Genomic DNA, 22,526 nt, shown 5'->3' on the forward strand with positions numbered 1-22,526 from the left:
GAAGTTCATATAGAACATTAGTTGCTTTACAATTTTGTAATTTGAAAAAGTACATTCTGCATACAAATATGCGTGTAATAAATAAGTATTTTGAATTTTGATAGTTGGTGATAGGAAGGGTATAGGAAGGAGTGGGAAAGTTTAGTGCCAAAAAAAAGAGTATTTTGAGTTCATGTGTGACATATTTAAATTTACTCGGTGGCAATTTATCGATACACAATTTCCACTTATCTCCATAAAAACTTGTATTCCTACAATTAGAGGGAGCATACTGTTGCACTTTTTCTAAGCATTAAACCAAAAGTCAATTCAATGAATGCTGCGCTGCGTTAATAAGATCAACATCCTTGACAATATCCAAATTGCATAGTATATCCCACACACACACACACACACACAAAATATACAGTGGTTCATAAATAAGTAACACCACTAGTTATTGCCATATATCATATAACTCTTGCTTCTTTTTTGCCTGAAGACAAACAGCCCTTGGTTCTTTTTTGCCTGAAGACAAACAGCCATGGAGGCTTTTCTCACTTCTTTCTTGATCCTCATAGTTCTCTTTGTTTCTCTATTTATTTACTTCTTTTCTCACAATCGCAGCTCAAAACTACCACCAGGTGCACTGGGATGGCTTGTTCTTGGAGAAAATTTGAAGTTAGCCGCATCAGGGCCAGAGAAGTTTATTCAGGAGAGAGTGAAGAAGTACACAGAAGAAGTATTCAAAACCTCCTTACTTGGAGGAAAAATGGTAGTATTTTGTGGAGCAGCAGGAAACAAGTTTTTATTCTCTAATGAGAACAATCTTCTAGCAATTTGGTGACCTGCATCACTGATCAAGCCTTTACAATTTCCGTCTCCTAGAGACAATTCCTTGAAGGAATTCACTGCAAAAAATCGTAGTTCTATTGAAGAAATTCTGAAGCCTAAAGATCTAAAACATTATATTCCAATCACGGATTCTATGGCTCGTGACTGATTGGGCTCCTTTTGAAGAGGTGAAGGTTTATCCTTTGTCGAAGAAGTATACCTTTTCATTGGCCTGTAGATTGTTTTTGGGATCTGGGATGTATTCTATCCCAATTGATTTGCCTAGGATGGCTTATAATAAAGTTTTGAAAGGAGGAAAACTGAGCTATTAGATAACAGGAATATTGCTGCTGAAGGTTTAGACATGTTATCTCGTTTGCTGCTTCAAAGTGATGAAAATAGTAGTTTTTCTAAGGAAATGATGATAAGTGCTCCAGCAACCTTTGTCTTGAACTATCTTACGGAACTTCCCCACATTTACAATCAGGTCTATAAAGGTAATACCGAAAATGATTTTGACCCTTCAAAATCTTCTCTACTACTTTTATTAGCAAGGCTTCAATTTAAATATTTGTATCTTTTAATTCAAAATTTCACATTCAACTTGGTAAGCTAATATCCAATAGCTTAACTAATTTTTGAAACTTCTTGCATTGAGAAGAGATGGTGGAGATTTTCGAGTCCAAAGGTCCTCAAAAGCTGCTGAATTGGAATGATGTTCGAAAGATGAAGTACTCTTTGTATGTGGCATATGAAGCAATAAGATTAACACTACCTGCCCAAGGAGTCTTTAGAGAGGCCATCACAGATTTCACGTATGCTGGTTTCACGATTCCAAAAGGATGGAAGGTAATGATACAATGTCAATTATCACTTCCAATTCCAATCAATTTTTTTTGATGCTAGAGCAACAAAATTTGTAAAAACAACTTTGTAAATGTTCTTTGTTATACATTTTGGAGCGTATACTCGACACATAAAAATTCCAAATACTTTCCGGATCCAAAGAAATTCAATCCTTTTAAGATTTGAAGGAAATGGACCTGCACTGTATACTTTTGTGCTGTTTGGTGGAGGATCTCGAATGTGTCCGGGAAAGGAGTATGCGCAATTGGAGATACTTGTGTTCATGTACAATGTGGTAAAGAAATTTAGATTGAAGAAACTTATTCAAGATGAGAAGGTTATATATAGTGCTTCCCCTGTTCCGTAAAATGGTCTTCCTGTTCGGCTCTTGCCACACAGGAAATAGACTGCAAACATTCTGGATGAACATGGTTGTGATTGTATACTTTGATTGAAATCAGTAAGACCTGGAAATGCAAGTGTATAACCATGAAATAGTTCATCTTATTCCAATGTGATAGTAGTCTACTATTATTATTATCATATACAACCACTAATATTACTATTTCCAAAGCTGAGCTTTCATATTGGTTTAGCTGAAAAAGTACTTTAATATTACCTCTAGGAATATTACCCGCTGAATTGTGGAGCCTTATCAAGTAGCATTGTCTGCAATTCTTTTGCATTAGGCCTTTCATGAGGAGAAATGCTAACACAAAGCATAGAGATCTTAAACATTGATAACATTTGTTGATGAACCTCTGCAGATGTGTTTCTCACCTAGGATCAAGGATTTCATCCAAGTGATCATGTTCAATTTTGTCCTTTACCCATTTCACCAACACTATTCCTTCATTTACAGCTTGTTTGCCTGTTAACAACTCCAGCAAAGGCTGCAAAACTAAAGATATTGCCATAATTGGCAATTCTCATGATGTATGCATGCTCTGCCGTGGGCATATATAGAGATGTAAAATAAGACATAATATAGAAAGAAACATGTCTCGAGGACTGCAAGAATCACATTGACTGAAGTATCATATCTTCTTTTAAAGATCTTGTTGGTTCAAATGATCGTTAAATTTGCTGCTGCTGCTGCATGTCTCAAAGTAACCATTCTGGTATTACAATTATTAACTACCTGAATAAGTAATCACTAGCATTTTCCCATATTAAGTTGTAATTTTTTGTACTCCCATCTGCTTTTACGCATGCTTATCTACCACAAACTTGCCTAGAGGGAAAAATCTTAATAACGTCATGGCTAAGTTAACATGCTAAGAAAGGTCAATGAAGGTATCAAAAGCTGAAGATGCTATAAATTTAGAACTCGGTACCGTAACTACAAAACTTAACTACTCTTACTAGAGCTTGAAATCATTCTCTATACATTGACAAAGAATCCACAATATATATCTCCGCTCATTCTACAATTGAATTACTAGCCACATATCACCCTCTCTAATCGAAATTCCTTCTTTTCTAATCACAAATGAAGAATCCTGACTTAAATTCGATTGAATTGCAACAATTGACTCATGGATAGGGATTTAACGCCAACCGAACATAGACATTTAATATTACTAATACAAACATTAGGTTTCAAGTTCAAGGTTTATAATTGAGATACAACTTACTACATAAATCTCTTACTACACATAGTCCAACAAATGCACTGATTTCAGGTGGAACATCAGTAGTTGCCAACTTTGATGATTATAGCAGATTCACCGTGACTTCATCCATGTATTGGGTAGTTCTTCACTTGATGTCCAAGTTGGCCACATTTCAAGCATACACCAATTATCTGATAACACACTCCGGTATGGGTTTTGCCACAGATGTCACACTGAGCAGCTACATCTTTCCTCTTGCAGTGTCTATTCGTTCTTTTCTTCCTTTTACTATCCTTCATAATAGCAAGTTCATCTCCACAAATCTCTTTATGTTTCCCTTTGATATTACGAGAGCTTCCTCCACCACTTTTAACTGGGTTGTTAGGAATGTCTTGAGGAGTAACTTGAATGGTTGACTGCACCAATTCGCGCTTCTTTTGCAACTCCAACAGTTTCCTTTCGTATTTCCTTTACATTTTCATATTCTTTTTTAGTAATTTAGTTTTCTCTGTATATTCTTGTTTCCATTGTCTTTCCCAGTGCTCAGCTAATTCCTTTTGGAACTCTACTTCCTTTTGAAGAATCTCTATTTCCTTATGCACGTTAGCCAAATTCGTCATCTCACCGTTTCACTTAAACTCAAATAATAGCCTGTCTGGCAAATCAAAGGATCGAAATAAGTAACTAATTGCAATTGGAAACTCTAGACATATAACTTTTAAATTCATTCACTCCCAATCCAACCACAAAAAATTAAACTTAGCTATTCTCAAATGAGATAGACGAGAAAGTGGAACACAGGTAGGGCAATACCTCAACATACTATGCCACTTATTCCTATTCTGGGGTCTTAACACAAGGGGTTCCATTATCACTTATGCACATAACGAAACCCTAAAGCATACTTCGTACATCAAAAGATTCACACCCTACCTCAAGCTTTTGCATACAAGTATAGAACCTAAATCCTTTTTCTTAAAGTCTGCATACATAATTCCAAAACTCTCAATCTCGGTACGATAATAATCAAAGCCAAGTTCATACTTTGACATCAATTGATAGGTATCAAGGAAGTATAGGCAAGGGTAGTTCATCAAGAACCAAACTACGGGTATCTAATATTACAAGAGGGGTAGAAATACCTATATAGTTGCAGTTAAACCGCCCCAAAATCAAGTAAACACCTATCAAGTCCTAACGTTCATGGGAGAAAGGAAATGGGTCTTCAGTGCTAACTTCTCAACATACACTACAATGTAGCTACCGTCTATAGAAGCCCTAGCTAGACATTTACTAGATTAGTCCATGATAGCACTTCTCGATCCAATCTCCTCCATTGGTTCAATTCCTAGGTCAAATATTAGAATTTTTCGCGATTTGACCTTTGCCATCAAAACTTACTACAAGTATAATCGAGATATCGACCCTCATCCTAGTGCTCTCCACTTTTCGGTACTCGGGTACATGAATCCAAAAAAAAAATAATTCATAACTCGAGCCAGCCAGTCCCAAGAGTAAATCACCTATATTTGAGATTCCTATCTGACGTACATATTTATTTTCCCCAAGTATCATGATAAAGGTTTTATACTTATAACATTCATGATTCACAACTTACGCTCAAGAAAGGCACATAGTCATTTATACTCAATTCACGTAATCGAGACCATAACACCACTTGACCCAAACTGTGAGGACTCGTACTTTTATTCTTAATTTCACCTATTTTAAAGTTATTTGCATTGGCATGTTGGGCAGGCAACTTGCTGATACCCTAGGGTTTTTGCCCAGGGGAGAGGTGGGGGCGTCACACAAACTCACCTCGGGCAGAGACCACATGAGGCAGCTTTGATACCACTTGTGATGATTCCACCTCCCCCTAGGGCGTACCCAAGGGTTTGGTGGACCGCCTGCTTAACTCTCATCGGACTCACTCACGCATCACAAAATTTATAAAATAATAACCTCAACAATACGAGCAATAACAATTCCAACCTTAGATGTATGCAATTGTGGGCATCAAATGCCCATACAATCTCTAAATACAACCAATGAGTCAAACTTACAAAATAAAACCAAACAAGCCCGTTAGAAAGTTAAGGAGTGCTCACGCGAGCAACTAACAAAACTTAGACAAAGATTATGCCTTCTCGAACTCTCACTCTCACGTTCTTACCCCTGTTAGGAAAATAAAATTAATGGGATGAGCTTTCGTCCAATAAGGTTCCAGGAAAACATACAAGTAAACTAGCAGGCATGATACAATTCACAGAATATCAAGAAGCAGGTCATGTCCAAATAGATCATGACATAATATAGTAAAATAGGTAATTAGATAGATCATGCAATAATGTACAGTAAAGAATACATTCATATCCAAGAATATAGTCTGCTCTCAGGAGCAGGTTCCACAATAGCTTGTCCGGGGTCCGTTGACACTCCGTCAAATATGGAATTATAATGTCCGTAAATCATCTCTAAACGCCAATCTCTGTCCACCGATCATCCATCTATCGGACTCGAACGCCAATCAAGTATCCAAGATTCGTCAATCTCCTCGACCAAGCCCTTGTTGGCTCGATTCGACCAACTAGCTATAGGTTGGGCTTATAGCTCCACGTATTTAAGTATTCATGATTTGGGTTTAAAGTCCCAAGTATTCGAGTATTTACGAGTGGAGTCATTGACTGTCACCCAACGCTCACGCAAGTAATGATTGGAGCCGTTAGCTGTCACCTAATGCTTCGTATCAAGCATGTCATAAGTTCAAGTCACGAGTAAACAGGTTAGAAAATTCTTTCTTAACCTAAGCCTGTACAACTTATCCGACCGTTCTAAGCCTGGTCTCAAGTAAGAATTCCAACGAAGGGCCCAGTTTAGCTGTTATCGACTTACATTCATGCATACGCATGAGTAACTCAAGGTTGTCTAACTTACCCGATGTCTCGGATAAGGGTACCAGCAAAGATCCTAGTTCAGCCACTACAACAAGGTGACATACAACCGGCCTACGATCATGCACATGTACATACAAGTCCGCATGCAGGATCATGTAATTCATTTTACAAAGCTCGAATGCGATAAAGTACACATTAGCTTATGAAATAACAATTCGGAATCCCTAGCAATTTCTAGCAACAAGTCACATTTGATTGCGATGACTCTACCTCTCCCTAGGGCGTACCCCAGAGTTTAACGGACCACCTGCCTAACTCTCGCCAGGACTTACTCACACAGCTTCAAAGATAAATTATAACTTCAAAAAGTAAAAGAAGTAGCAGTTCCCAAACTTAAAATGTACATTTATACACGTGGCTATCTCAAATATCCATACATACCCAAATGTAACAAAAGATTCAAGTTCTGGTTAAACTCCTAACCCTAACCGAGTACTAGCGTTAGTATAAATACAAAAGTCAAAAGGTCTAGACAAAACCAGATTGTCCCAGCCTCACGCCCATGTTCGCACCCCCTGTAAGGAAAACAAAACTAATGGGATGAGCTAAAACTCAGTAAGGTTCCAAAATATCATGCAAAATCGGTAGCAAGTTGGCCATTATGTAAAACTTGAAATCTCAAAGTGGGTGAGTACAAAAGTTCATGAAAGTAAACAATAATACTTCAAGTAAAAAATTAATTAGGTATTCGACACTTCCAGATATAAGGATACAATTCGCTCTTGCGAGCTAATTCGGCCGCAGCTTGTCGAGAAGCAGTTGACCCTCCATCAACTCTTAAAGTACTGTAACAGTCCAGTAGAGCACTTAACTCCAATCTCCATCCACCAAACAAACCCCCTACCGGGCCCAAACTCCTGTGACGACCCCACCTTCCCCTAGGGCGTATCCAAGGGTTTGGTGGACCGCCTACCCAACTCTCTCTAGGACACACTCACTTACATTCTAGAAATAGTCTTTCACACCTCCAGATTAACATAGAAGGTCCTCAAACCAACCATAATTCAACTTCATTTACAAGCCAAAAATGAAATGTAGCTTTACATTGCCAAATACATTCAATCCATAAAAGTGCAAGTACAAGAAACTTAAACACACTAGTTCATGCTTATTTGCTCTAGCCTTTACTCCTGTAAGGAAAACAAACTAATGGAATGAGTTAAAAGCCCAGAGAGGTTCCCAAATAAGCATTCAAGCAGGCAGAACACGGAAACATTTACTTTTAGCACTTTGCACACCTGGCACAGTAATAAACAGTCATTCAAGAATCAATCATTCATTCATTGAAAGGATACATGCTCACTTGGAGCCATTCATTCAATTCATTCATTCAGCAACCATTTTCCTTATCCCTCTGACATTAAAAAACATTTGCAAGTGAAAACTCCTTCAGTGTTCTTGTCATTCATTCATTAATTTCATTGCATTGAATTCATTGGCCAGTTCTTCACCAGATTTTGTGGTAATACTCGAGTATACCAAACAATGTCCTAGGGTCACCAGCCGCTCGACTGAGTTCGCTTCTAGCTCGAGTCGTCTGGCAACGAAGGGCAAGGGTCCAATTCAGCCAAAAGGCTTACATTTATGCACAAGTAGCGTTCAATCATTGAAAACTCACTTTTACATGGGTCGAGTGCGATAAAGTACACACTCGCCCATCAAAAATCTATTTAGCAATCATTGGAAAGCATTTAACATTCCGGTAACATTTACAATATTTCACATAGTCATTAAAGCACACACATGCAAGGAACACTCACCTTTTAAAGTAGAGCAACGCTAAACGTTCAACTCCGGATCGTGCTCGTTCCCACCGTTAAACCCTAAAAGTAACCAAGACAAGATGTCATAGTCCGATCATTCAAAACTTAGGTTAATAAGGTGCTTACTTTAGCCTTAATCATGCGCCATATGCCTATTTAAATTCGGCCTCTCAAAACACAAATCTCAAAGACATACTCGAAAGCCAATCGAAGAATGTCCAAGTGCATTCTAAGGCTATGGTTCAAGTAAGTTATTAGAATGAAAAGAAAACACTTGTTTAAAGCCACAAAACCATCCAAAATCACACCAATTAAAGTTTAAAACCCGAAAAAGTTTTCTCAAAGTTTTTCAAGTTCCACTCAGTTCATTTGACAAAATTTTCAGCTTTGGCGACATTCTTTGAAAAATTATAACTCAAGTTCTGTAGGTCAAAAAATCACAAAACTTACACTATTATAAAAAAAACTAGAAGTACTAATAGACTTTAGAAGACATCTTCATGAAATTCAACTCATAGGTTAGTCAAATTTTCAGTTCAAACTCACTGCTATCTCGTGAGCAAAGGCGAAACAGTCATGGTTTTTCAACTAACTTTACAGATTTGCTAGTGTTTATAGGAGTTGAAACAATCCCTGATTTTTATACTGTTAAAAACCCTATGAGTTTAGTTTCAAATGCAACAAACAGAACTCAATTCTGACTTTCCTATACGAAGTTATAGTCAATTTCCCAAAGCCGCGCAGACCCTGCTGCGAAAATTTCCAGCAAGCAAATAGTTTGAAAACTAAGTCTTTCCCCTCTTAAACCTCTTTGATTTTGGCTCAAAATCAACATACATATGAAGAGCAAGGTTTTAGCAAATGTCTTGAACAAGAGTATATCAAAATCGCCACAAAATGTTTGAAAGAAAGCTGAAAGTCCTTCTCTCCATCTCGACCAGCAAAACCTCTAACAAAACTTCCATCTTTCTTACTTAAATTCCATGACAAATGCACTATATCTTATAACTAACATATCATGAGGCTTATAACATATGTTCTTGACAAGAAAATCCATCACAACTCCACATATATACAAAGCTTCAAGTAACTACATCAAGACTAGAAATTTTGCCTCTCAAAACTAGAAATTGCACACCAAGACTAAAATTCACATATCAAAACTTAAAATTTCATATTAAAGCTAGAGCATCTCTTATCAAAGTTGGAAATTCATCTCAAAGCTAAAAATTGAACATTAAAGCTGAAAATTAACCAAACCCTAGCAACAGCTTCACCAAACCCTAGCAAAACCATGAAATTACCACAAACATGTTTCCTTTAACTTCAATCATAACATATCTTGCAGAAATCTCAAGAAACAAGTAAAGAGAAATGTTTTCTAGAAATTTTACCTCAAAACCCCAATATGACAAGCAACTCAAGAGTTTTCTTTCTCAAATAACTTCACTAAAGGCTCACTTCCAAACTTAACTCAAGGTTTATCGGAGTGGATTAAGGTTGATCTTTGGATTCTTCACAAATCTAGCTAGGAAATCAAGATGAAATTTGGAAGTTTTCTCTCTTCTCTCTCTCCCATAAGTTTAGCCACCAAGAAGAAGAAAAATGAAGGTTTTGAGTTAATTTTGGAAGATAAACACAAGTTTTCTCTTGGTCCAAGTCTTGGTCAAGACTTCATGGATGCGCAACACTTGTCAAGGCATGGTTAATGTCTATCTCTTTGTCTCTTGATATGTCTCTAATGACTAATCTATCTTGTGCTCCTCTAATACACTCTTAACACTTCTAAAGGAAATACAAATTAGTTTTTCAAAAATAGGAGAAAATTTAAAATAATTTTCAGGTCCTCACAACTCCAATATTAATAGTGGTGGTAATACTCGAGTATATCAAATCCAGTGGATTACACAATAAACAATAAACAGTACCTATGGTTCACCAGTCTCCTCGACCGAACCCTTGCTGGCTCGATTCAACCAACTAACCAATAGGGTTGGGATCCCAGGCAGTATTCAAGTCATACACATATACATCAAACCATTCATAACCAGTGTACAATAATTAATTAAATTAGGACAAGTGCGGTAAAGTATACCCTTGCCCAACCAAACAAATCAAGTACTATCTAATCACATTAACAAAGCATTGCATTCAAGTATCAAGTTCGGTCATGCAATTGGAGACACTCACTAAAGATTCACTGCTTATCAAAATCAAACTCAGGTCCACCCCCTTGGCTAGAGTCAAAATCTGCGATAAAATGTCGTATAACAATATATAATCAAATAGGGTTTCAAAATATACGACCTTTGTTTATTAATATCAAAGAAAAATCAAGTAAATAGAACTCATTTAAATAGTAATCATAATGCTTGATAAACCCTAGAAAATAAGTGACAGCCCCACCTTTCCCTAAGGCATACCCCAAGAGTTAGCGGACCGCCTGCCCAACTCTCGCCAGAACTACTAAGCCGAAAACACGATTACCAAACCATACGATGCAATAGAACGTCCATAAAACGCTCCAACGAATACAAGAAAATTTCACGAAGGCCATAGAGACGTACAATCTCAATCAAATACACTTAAAATACATGATTAAACACTTATAGATATACATTGTAGTTTTTAACAAGTCAACTTGAAGTACAAGCCAGAATGTCCATAATGTATCAAGTACAATTAGGGTTTACTATTACAGAGGAGCTTAATCAAAAGAATATCTATAACTAGCTATACTCTTTTCTCCAAAATCACGGTTCCAAAATATTGTCCCCTGTAAGGAAAACAAAGGTAACGGGGGTGAGTTTTCGCTCAATAAGGTACCAAAAGATCAAGCAGTCAAGAATCATGGAACTTTACTTTTACTCAATCAAATATAAACACCAAATAGGGAGATGAACAAACACCTCAGTCAGACATAATAATTCAAATAGAAAGGATACAGATGGCTCTCAAGAGCCAAATTCCCGTTGCAGTAATTGATCCAAACTCGTTGACTCTCCGTCAACGCGTAGAGAAACAACCATGACCGTAGACCCCACTTTACACCAAATTCCGTCCACCAAACATACCCTTTACTGGGTCCGAACCCCTCAAGCAGAAACAGGGATGGTAATAATCGAGTATACCGATTAGTCGAGGAGATAACACTCCACTCGACAAAACAGGAGACCTAGGGTTCGTTACCTAATTAACCAGGCCCTTGCCGGCTTGACTCGAGTAACTAGCCACAGGGTTTGAGCTCAAAAGTCACAGCAAGGTCGTTGGATACAAGCCTCTAAACGACATCAAATCATGCACAAGTAACAGATTCAAATGTAGACAGTAACCAGTCAAACGGGCGAGAGAAACGAGTGTGATAAAGTACACCCTCATTTCGTTCAGAATAAACAGAAGTCACAGTTATTCAAGTCACAAATTGCAAGTATAAGTAAACCAGTTACGCAACAAGTCATGCGAGTGGTACACTCACCAATCAATTGTCACCCTTCACTTTAACCCTAGTTCGTCCTCTTGAACTCTCTCGAGTCCTGTGGTCACATATTATATTACAAGGCTAGCAATACAAAGTCAAAATACACGAAGAAATTAAGGCATCTATGTGATGACCCCACCGTACCTAGAGGCGTACCAAAGAGCTTAGCGGATCGCTTGCCAAACTCGCGCCAGGACTCAATACTTAAAATGAGAAAATGGATTACACACTAAAAAAAAGTTCTATTTACTCTATTACAGCTTCAAAAGTTGCATAAACTAGTACATCAAGTCATACATACCACGAGTACTAAAAAGTAAACCCTAGAAAAGCTGATAACTATAACCACCATGACAAATATACACATCTTACTAGTCAACTTATAACAAGTACAAATTCAACTATTCTATAGCCAAAAGTCTAAACACCTTCCCGAGCGATCCCCGCGTCGGCCCCCTGCTAAGGAAAATAAATGGAATGGGGTAAGCTATATGCTTAGTGAATAATCGGAGTAAAACGTAAAATCACATCCAAGTAAACATGTAAACTAAGATATTTCACATCAATAGACAGAAATGTAACATCACAATGGTAGGATACGGGTGGCTCCAAAGCCAGTTCAATTCCCTAAGCTTGAACGTCTGTTGACACTCCGTCAACCAAAGTATTCATGATCCGTAGATTCCACTTACTTTTCCCGTTCACCTTATCAACCCCCGCTGGCCAGTCAACAGCACACAGCAGCTCGAGCGAAACAAAATCACTTAACTTTAATCAAAGCTTTAACAAAGAACGAAATTCCAAGGTTAGCATGGAACTAATTTCGACCAAGTCCCGGCTAGCTCGAATAGTTCGTCTACCCATGGAACCGGGCTGGAACCAAGCCCTGAGATATCCAATCTCTCAATAGATGATATCTCTCAACAAAGTACACAACAACGTACTTACCCCAACAGCACACAGCAAAAAGAGGTTCAACTCAAGTCATGTAATCATCCCCATCAGCACACAGCAAAATGGTGATACTCAACATAAGGCATGTATTCTCACATATGAAATCAAAACAAATGATGGGTTTAGGTCGAGTGAGATAAATTATACCCTCGCCTAAGTACCCATTTAACATATACAAAGCACTTTGACAATTTCACATCAGTAAACAACCCAATTACTCACACAAAATAGTGAGCACGCAATTCAAGGCACTATATACGGGTCTACCGACTCCGTCCGGTTTGTCACTACCTGTGATAGAAGATTATACTCAACTATTAGTGAATCGACCATCACAAATAGAAATAAGGATTAAAACGATTAAAGCGGCAAAAAGGACAAGGAAATGCATGCGCGCGTGCGCGGAAATGACAACGGGTTACACAGTTTTGATCATAACTAGAGCTGTGGTTATCGGATCAAGGTGTACTAGGTAGCGTCTCGAAGCTAAGACAAAAGTTTACAAGTTTTATGAAGACAACTCAACCCAGTTTTCAGCGTATCCAAGTCAAATTTGCAGATTACCAAACCTGAACTCCAAAGGCCGGTTTATACATCCGGTGAAAATTTGGGTGGCATGCCCCTTGTGTTTGCGTATTTTCCAGCCATTTATGGCTTCATTCTTTACCTCAATCAGTCCCAAAGTCACACATAAAATAATCTCATTTCAATAGCCGTTCAATAGGCTCAATGTCGTACAAGTACAAAATCAAGCTAGGAAAATGTCCGGAAATGAAGTTTAAGTCATAAAACAGAAGACAGATTTGACGTCGCTTAGCGTATCAGACACAACTGAAGTTACGCTTATTGGATTGGGGTGCAATTTATATCGTTTTGAAACTAAGATAAAGGGCTACAACTTTGATGAAGACCACTCAGTCCAGTTCGTAGTATAGCCGGGTCAAATTTTCAAATTACAGAACCAGAATCTCATCAACAGGCTAGTTAACTGCACTATATTCAAATGACAATAACTCAGGCTACCAAAGTCCGATTGTGGTGTTTTCAGAGGTGTTAGAAAGCTAAAACGTAGCACTACAACTTCCGTGTTTTGGTCAAATGCTAATTCTGTATGGATCAGGGTGGAAAAACGCTGTCGATTGGTGAAATGTCAAAACTGTCCACAGAGCTCTACCTATGGCAGTCAGGGGTATTTTTGTCTTTTCACGTGCTACAGTGCTCGAAAATTTTATAGGCAGATATAAAACATCATTCCCTACAACTTTCATGTTTTTTACTAAGCCTAATTCGACCTCCATCATAGTCAAACAGAACCGGTCAGAACAGAGCAATGAAGAATCTCAATTCTGGAATTTAAGGTATTCAAGGTGTAACTTCACATTTCTAGCTTAAAACCACTACTACTACCTCCTATATAAACCTGCATACACCATATACCATCCAAACAACAAGAATTACAAGTGAACCATTCAAAACCCTAACTTAAAATTCATCACTACAATCATCAAAATCACTTAGATTAGGTATCACCAAGCATGAATTCAAGTTACTACATAACTCAAACAAGAGTAAGGGAAAAGGAAAGGATGGTCAACCATAATACCTCAATAAAAGGGCTTGCAAGAGTTATCCTTCACCCCTCCTTGTGAAATTTTGCTCCCTAAGCTTCCCAAACTCTCAATTTGCAAGTTAATCGGTTTAGTTTTCTTGTTTTCTCACTAAATCAAGCAAAACCCAAGATGGAATTGAAGTTCTCTTCTCCCTTTTTTTCTCTCCTAGGTTCGGCCAAGAGGAATGAAAAATGAAGGGAAAATGAAGTCCAAGACGGTTATAAGGCTTAGTCCTAATTTGGGTCAAAGATGCATGGATTGATGTCACTTGTCACCACCAATTTCCATCTCAATTTTTTTCTTTTCTCTTGGTTCTTGAAGTCAAAAATTTAGTGCCACCTTGATCAGATTTAGGGCTGATATTTAGGCTCTAGTAACAATGAGAGTAACTTGATAAAAGGTGGTCAAATTGTGTGTTCAATCGGTAGCCAATCGGTAGCGAACGATACCTGTCAGTTCGAGTTGATTTTTCCTTAAATCGCGTATACGAAGGTTTTATCTTATAATTCACTAATTTATTATTATCACCTCTATTCACACAATTAATATCATCTAAACGCACCCTTAATCACCAAATTTAGTGTACACATCTCACCAAGTGATCACACGGTCAAAATACGTAAAAAAGCCAAATTTGCCCGAACTAAGAACCTACAGGGAAACCCTTGATTCTATGGTTGATTGCAATTACTGAGGGTATGACTGAGTGGTAAAGCTATTAGAAAGGAATAAATGCCAAATAAAAGGAATTTTAAGAAAAATGTGAGGGATTTTACAATTCCATTGATTACAATTAGGGTTTCGATTAAAATATGAGAGATTTAAGAAAACCGGTTAGTCACAAGTAAACTAGGATTTTTTTTAATTAAAATTTAGGGTTTCTAGTCCCTTTAAAACAAATTAAGGTTTTAAATCAAACCCAAAGAAATAAACTTCAGTATCTTCTTTGAATACAATCTCCTAACATTCGGTGTATCACAATCTCCCCTACTTAAAAGAATTTCGTCCTTGAAATTGCAACCTTTAAGTCAAATCTTCTTAATCCTTTCACGAGCTAAGGGTTGGAATACTCTAATACCTCATTAACGAGTTTATCAGTAGTGGTAAAGATTACCTCAAGAATTGGTCACTCTATGTATTTCAATCTAAGAACCAACCGTGTAGTCCTTATCTCAAAGTCTCACTGGTCTTTAAATGTCTTGTAAAACGAGCAGAAGGAAACCTCAATACGATGGAAAATAGGGAGGGTACCTTCGATGATTGTCAATGGGTCTGTCACCTCTTGATGTTCCATTGCATAGGTCCTTGCCGACACTTTCGGTCGATTACCCGTTGCATTGGTCGGATTAGAAGTGTTCCCTTCTACCCTTGGCAAATTTCCTTCTTTTGGCAGGTGAGGGCACTGAGCATTCAGGTGCTCAGCACTACCACATCGGTAGCATTTCCGAACTTGTCCTTTCTTCTAACAATTATCTTTCATGTGGTTAGCAGCCCCACAAAATCCACATGCCATTCTAGGTCCTGATATCGGACCTCCTCGTGAGATATCCTTTTGGGTCTCTCTCCCTGCCTGACCCTTCTCAAAATTTCCTTGATTTGGAATCCCTGTGGATCGTGGACCACCTATTCCTATGCCCATCTTAAATGGTAGCTCGCTCCTCGAGCTCTGTCCCTCTATATAATTGCTTGGATCCGGTTGTCTCCTTTTCTTGTCATGAAAAGCCTTTACTTGACTCTTAGTACTTTCAATTCTTTGTGCCTTTTCAATAGCTTGACTATATGTCTCCAATTGAGCAGTTGCCAGTGCCTCTTGAATCTCCACATTCAAACCCTGGACAAACCGATGAATTCTCCTTTGATCTGTCAGCACTAACTTTGGAGCAAAACCAGAGAGTTTGGTAAATTGCGTCTCGTACTCCGCCACACTCATAGTTCCTTGATGTAGGCGTATGAACTCATTCTCTCGCCTTTCTTGAACAAGTGGCGGTAAGTACTTCTCATTAAACTCACGAGTGAAATTAACTCATGTCCATGGGGTTTGTTCTCTATCCCGCTTGGCTCGAATCACATTCCACTAGGCACGAGCCGCCCCCTCAAACTAGAAAATGGCAAAAGCTATCTGCCGTTCCTCCGGGTATCCTAACGCAGCAAAAATGTCTAACATTCCCTCCAACCAACTCTCCGCTATATCAGGGATAGGTCCACCCAAAAATTTTGGCGGTAGAAACTTCTGGAACCGTTCTAAGGCACGGTCCTCTTCCTCATGATTTTCGGGATGCTGTACCTGGCCTTGACCTTGTTGGTTGACCATTCGTTCTAACAAATCAGCCATTCGCTGTATGGCTGTAGCTACTTGGGTCTCGACTTGTATATTTGCATTTTCGTTTGTTACCCCTTCGGTTCCTTGTCCTCGTCCTCGTCTTCTATCCCCAGCACGAGTCTCCATTTGATTGTTTTATAACTTCTATAATTGGGACAAAATATGGTACGAGTTCAAAGTATTGAAAATTATAAAGTGCACGAAATAACCAAGATACCAAAATATCATTCACGAAACTATATACATATATATACAATTCACGCCAAAATATACACATATCAGTTCACAGCTAGCCATCATTCAACCAATACAAAACATGTTAGTTCATGAGCACACCGGCTCCAAAAGGTCAACAAAACAACTCAGAGTAACGGCCCTAGCGGAAATCCCCTACAGAGCCTATAGAGTCTATCGTATCCATCGACCCCGCTCCGCCAACCCCAGGTGGGGCCTCGACAGCCATATCTAAAAGAACCTCATAGTCTAGCATATACCTTGGGCTCTCTCTCTCATTTGCCCCTTCAAAGCGAAGAGGTGGCAGTGGGTCTCCTCAAACTGACGACCAAGGGTATGCGTCCGTTCCTCCTCAGCTCGTAACCCCATCTCGAGGTCACGCAGGCGCATGGCCTGTGCATGGCTCACCCCTCTGACCTCATCCAACTGTACCCTCAGAGTGTCGACCATCCTACCTAGGCGACGACGCTCGTCATCTACAGCCATAACCACCTCGTTAGGGTATCCATACGTATGTCGACACTCACACGATCGACTCATTTGGCCGAAGGGAGAATACAACCTATAGGGTTCCCCGACCCTCTTTTGATATCTAAGGACTCGTCAGCGCACCACCCGGTTCACCGGCTTGTCTACACTCGTAGCTCGTACTCAGGTACCGCTAGATCCACCGGTATTGCTAGGTCCACCAGTCTCCATACCTACACAACAAAATATCACCTAATCAGTTCTCCGGCATTTCATCTTCATAGATATGACTCAATTTAAAGACAATCGAATACTTATATGTTCTATAACACATTTTCCAACTGCCCAAGTTCTCTAATTTAGACGCTCTGATACCACCTGTGATGACCCCACCGTACCCAGAGGCGTACCAAAGGGTTTAGCGGATCGCCTGCATAGCTCGCGCCAGGACTCAATACTTAAAATGAGAAAATAGATTTCACGCTAAAAGAAAGTTCTATTTACTCTATTACAGCTTCAAAAGTTGCATAAACTAGTACATCAAGTCATACATACCATGAGTACCAAAAAGTAAACCTTAGAAAAGCTGATAACTATAACCACCACGACAAATATATACATCTTACTAGTCAACTTATAACAAGTACAAATTCAACTATTCTATTGCCAAAAATCTGAACACCTTCCCGAGCGATCCCGGCGTCGTCCCCCTGCTAAGGAAAACAAATGGAACGGGGTAAGCTATATACTTAGTGAATAATCGGGATAAAACGTAAAATCACATCCAAGTAAACATGTAAACCAAGATATTTCACATCAATAGACAGAAATGTAACATCACAATGGTAGGATACGGGTGGCTCCAAAACCAATTCAATTCCCCGAGCTTGAACGTCTGTTGGCACTCCGTTAACCAAAGTACTCATGGTCCATAGACTCTACTTACTTTTCCCGTTCACCTTATCAACCCCCGCTGGCCAGTCAATAGCACAAAGCAGCTCGACCAAGCCCAAGGTTTTAAATCAAAACTTTAACAAAGAAGGAAATCCCAAGGTTAGCATGGAACTAATTTCGACCAAGCCCCGGCTGGCTCGAATAGTTCGTCTACCCTTGGAACCGAACTGGAACTAAGCCCTGAGATATCCAATCTCTCAATATATGATATCTCTCAACAAAGTACACAACAAAGTACTTACCCCAACAGCACAAAGCAAAAAGGGGTTCAACTCAAGTCATGTAATCACCCCCATCAGCACACAGCAAAAGGGTGATACTCAACATAAGGCATGTATTCTGACATATGAAATCAAAACAAATGATGAGCTTAGGTCGAGTGAGATAAAGTACACCCTCGCCTAAGTACCCATTTAACATATACAAAGCACTTTGACAATTTCACATCAGTAAACAACCCAATTACCCACACAAAATAGTGAGCACGCAATTCAAGGCACTTTATATGGGTCCACCGACTCTGTCCAGTTCGTCACTGCCTGTGACAGAAAATTATACTCAACTATTAGTGAATCGACTATCACAAATGGAAATAAGGACTAAAACGATTAAAGCGGCAAAAAGGACAAGGAAATGCATGCGCGCGTGCGCGGAACTGACAATGAGTTACACAGTTTTGATCATAACTAGAGCTGTGGTTATCGGATCAAGGTGTACTAAGTAGCGTCTCGAAACTAAGACAAAAGCTTACAAGTATCATGAAGACAACTCGACCCAGTTTTCAGTGTATCCAAGTCAAATTTGCAGATTACCAAACTAGAACTCCAAAGGCCGGTTTATACCTCTAGTGAAAATTTGGGTGGCATGCCCCTTGTGTTTGCGTATTTTCCAGCCATTTATGGCTTCATTCTTTACCTCAATCAGTCCCAAAGTCACACATAAAATAATCTCATTTCAATAGCCGTTCAATAGGCTCAATGTCGTACAAGTACAAAATCAAGTTAGGAAAATGTTCGGAAATGAAGTTTAAGTCATAAAACAGAAGACAGATTTGACGTCGCTTAGCGTATCGGACACAATCGAAGTTACGCTTATTGGATTGGGGTGCAATTCATATCACTTTGAAGCTAAGATAAAGGGCTACAACTTTGATGAAGACCACTCAGTCCAGTTCGTAGTATAGCCGGGTCAAATTTTCAAATTACAGAACCAGAATCTCATCAAAACCCTAACTTAAAATTCATCACTACAATCATCAAAATCACTTAGATTAGGTATCACCAAGCATGAATTCAAGTTACTACATAACTCAAACAAGAGTAAGGGAAAAGGAAAGGATGGTCAGCCATAATACCTCAATAAAAGGGCTTGCAAGAGTTATCCTTTACCCCTCCTTGTGAAATTTAGCTCCCTAAGCTTCCCAAACTCTCAATTTACAAGTTAATCGGTTTAGTTTTCTTGTTTTCTCACTAAATCAAGCAAAATCTAAGATGGAATTGAAGTTCTCTTCTCTTTTTTTTTCTCTCCTAGGTTCGGCCAAGAGGAATGAAAACTGAAGGGAAAATGAAGTCCAAGAAGGTTATAAGGCTTAGTCCTAATTTGGGTCAAAGATGCATGGATTGATGCCACTTGTCACCACCAATTCCCATCTCAATTTTTTTCTTTTCTCTTGGTTCTTGAAGTCAAAAATTTCGGCCACCTTGATCAGATTTAGGGCTGATATTTAGGCTCTAATAACAATGAGATTAACTTGATAAAATGGTGGTCAAATGGTGTGTTCAATCGGTAGCCAATCGGTAACGAACGATACCCGTCGGTTCGAGTCGATTTTTCCTTAAATCGCATATACTAAGGTTTTATCTTATAATTCACTAATTTATTATTATCACCTCTATTCACAAAATTAATATCATCTAAACGCACCCTTAATCACCGAATTTATTGCACACATCTCACCAAGTGATCACACGGTCAAAATACGTAAAAAAGCCTAATTTGCCCGAACTAAGAACCTACAGGGAAAACCCTTGATTCTATGGTTGATTGCAATTACTGAGGGTGTGAATGAGTAGTAAAGCTATTAGAAAGGAATAAATGCCAAATAAAAAGAATTTTAAGAAAAATTTGAGGGATTTTACAATTCCATTGATTACAATTAGGGTTTCGTTTAAAATATGAGAGATTTAAGAAAACCGGTTAGTCACAAGTAAACTAGGATTTTTTTAATTAAAATTTAGGATATCTAGTCCCTTTAAAACAAATTAAGGTTTTAAATCAAACGCAAAGAAATAAACTTCAGTATCTTCTTTAAAAACAATCTCCTAACATTCGGTGTATCACAATCTAAGACTTCATTTCCTCTCATTTAAACCTCACTTCCACTCATAAACCATACCTAAAATGATTTATCAACTCCAAACTTAAAGTGGGAAATGAAAGTAAGAACGATTCTAGGAAAATAGAATTTTCCAGTTTTGCGAAACACTATTTGAAAAATCATATCTCAAGATTCTTAAGTCTAAAATTGATAAAATTTATACCGTTGGTAAATAGACATAAAGGGTTACAATTTCCCAGAAGACACATTTGTGAGATTCAGTCCCTAAGTCAGTCAAATTCTAGCCTCAAGTTGCTACTTCTTCCCGTAAAAGACAGAACATGTATGCAATTTCAGTCAACTTTGAAAAATCACAGATATTCATGGAAATTGAGAAAAAGGTTGAAATTTTCATGGTTGATAGTACTCTGACTTTAGTTTCAAGCACAACAAACGGAACTAAATTCTATCCTTTCGACAACAAGATATGTCAGATTTCCTAAGGCCGCCCAAGGGTTCCTGTAGACAAATTTTCAGCAGCACTTCCTTTATGTTTACTAATTTTTCTAGCCAGTTCAAGCCTTCATTCTTATCACAAAACAGCCTCAACTCAAGCGTATACATATCAAGCCAACAACTCACCAAATCAAGTATATATCCATCACTTACTCAAGCTAGAAAATGAAACCCTAAGCTGAAATTCCTAATCACAAGCTGGAATTTTCTTTAGGCAAGTCAAACTAGCATATAAAAGCTAGATATTTCACATGGCAAAGCTACCAAACCATGGCCAACACTTAAGCATCATATGTGGGCAGAAATTTACCAATAAAAACTGAAAATTTCCATAACACCACTTCAAATCATGAAATTTCTCATAAAACTACCACTTTAGCAACCCTAAACCACTAGTATGGTAGTATTAGAAGCAAAGAGGGATTTCTTGGCGAAGTTACCTTGTAACCTCAAGAAAGATGGAAGCTTAGTGCTTTTCTTCCAAAAATCTCTCCACTCAAGCCCTTAATCTTCCCTATTGAACCACTTTTATGGAGTGGTTTGCAAAATCTATGGTTGGAACTCAAGATTCAAGCAAGAATTGAGGTTGAAGATGAAGTTCTTCCCTTGGTTTTTCCTCTCTAATATTTCGGCCTAGAGGTGCAAAAATGAAGACAATTTTTGGTCAAATGTGGTTTTAGTAAAGTTAAAAAGACTTGGTCAAAGTCCAACATCCATCGGTTTCGCGACACTTGGTGTCTTAGGGTTTTGTTCTCATCCTCTTGTCTTCCAAAGCTAATTTATCTAGCTAACCTCTAATTATCTTCTAGCACCTTGTAAAATAATATCCCTTTATGCAAAACTCTATCTAGTCGTCAAAATTTTATCGCACTTACCGCACTAGCGGGTCTCACATCCATAATACACTTCAAACTTAACATGTACTAACTTATAGCACGAAAATAATTTAAAAGTTTGACTCACTTATAAAATATCGAGGAAATTAAGGCAATAATTTAAAGTAAAGAAAATGCACTCAAAGAAATAAATAAATAAAACCTAATTTTTCGAGTTTTCACTCAATTTTCCTTGCTATTTTGAGTCGATAATTAGTTGTTTAATTTTGGCCAGATTAAGTCCTAATTGAATCGAATTTTAGCTAGAGTTTTAGTCACTTAAGTAAGTCCAAGTCACGTTAGTTTTTTGAGTCCATGTAAAGCTATAAAGAGCCAATGTTTTTAGCTAATCAGAATTTTCCAGCAAATATTGTGTGTTTTATCACATTCTTTTACCAAGAGAGCCTTTCTTGAATACTTGAGGGTTTAGATTGAATACTTGAGCCTTTCTTTACCACATTCTCTTACCTTATCACATTTGTGTTATCAATGTTCACGTACAATGTGGTAAAGAAATTTAGATTGAAGAAACTTATTCAAGATGAGAAGGTTATATATAGTGCTTCCCCTGTTCCGTAAAATGGTCTTCCTGTTCGGCTCTTGCCACACAGGAAATAGACTGCAAACATTCTGGATGAACATGGTTGTGATTGTATACTTTGATTGAAATCAGTAAGACCTGGAAATGCAAGTGTATAACCATGAAATAGTTCATCTTATTCCAATGTGATAGTAGTCTACTATTATTATTATCATATACAACCACTAATATTACTATTTCCAAAGCTGAGCTTTCATATTGGTT

At 38.1% G+C, this 22,526-nt stretch overlaps 1 pseudogene; it reads left to right on the top strand.

Moving 5' to 3' along the window:
- Positions 1-523: 523 nt before the first annotated feature.
- Positions 524-2,065, top strand: LOC113774323 (annotated as a pseudogene).
- Positions 2,066-22,526: the final 20,461 nt, after the last annotated feature.

Source organism: Coffea eugenioides, chromosome 6, assembly GCF_003713205.1.
Source record: "Coffea eugenioides isolate CCC68of chromosome 6, Ceug_1.0, whole genome shotgun sequence".
In the NCBI taxonomy this organism is placed as follows: Eukaryota; Viridiplantae; Streptophyta; class Magnoliopsida; order Gentianales; family Rubiaceae; genus Coffea; species Coffea eugenioides.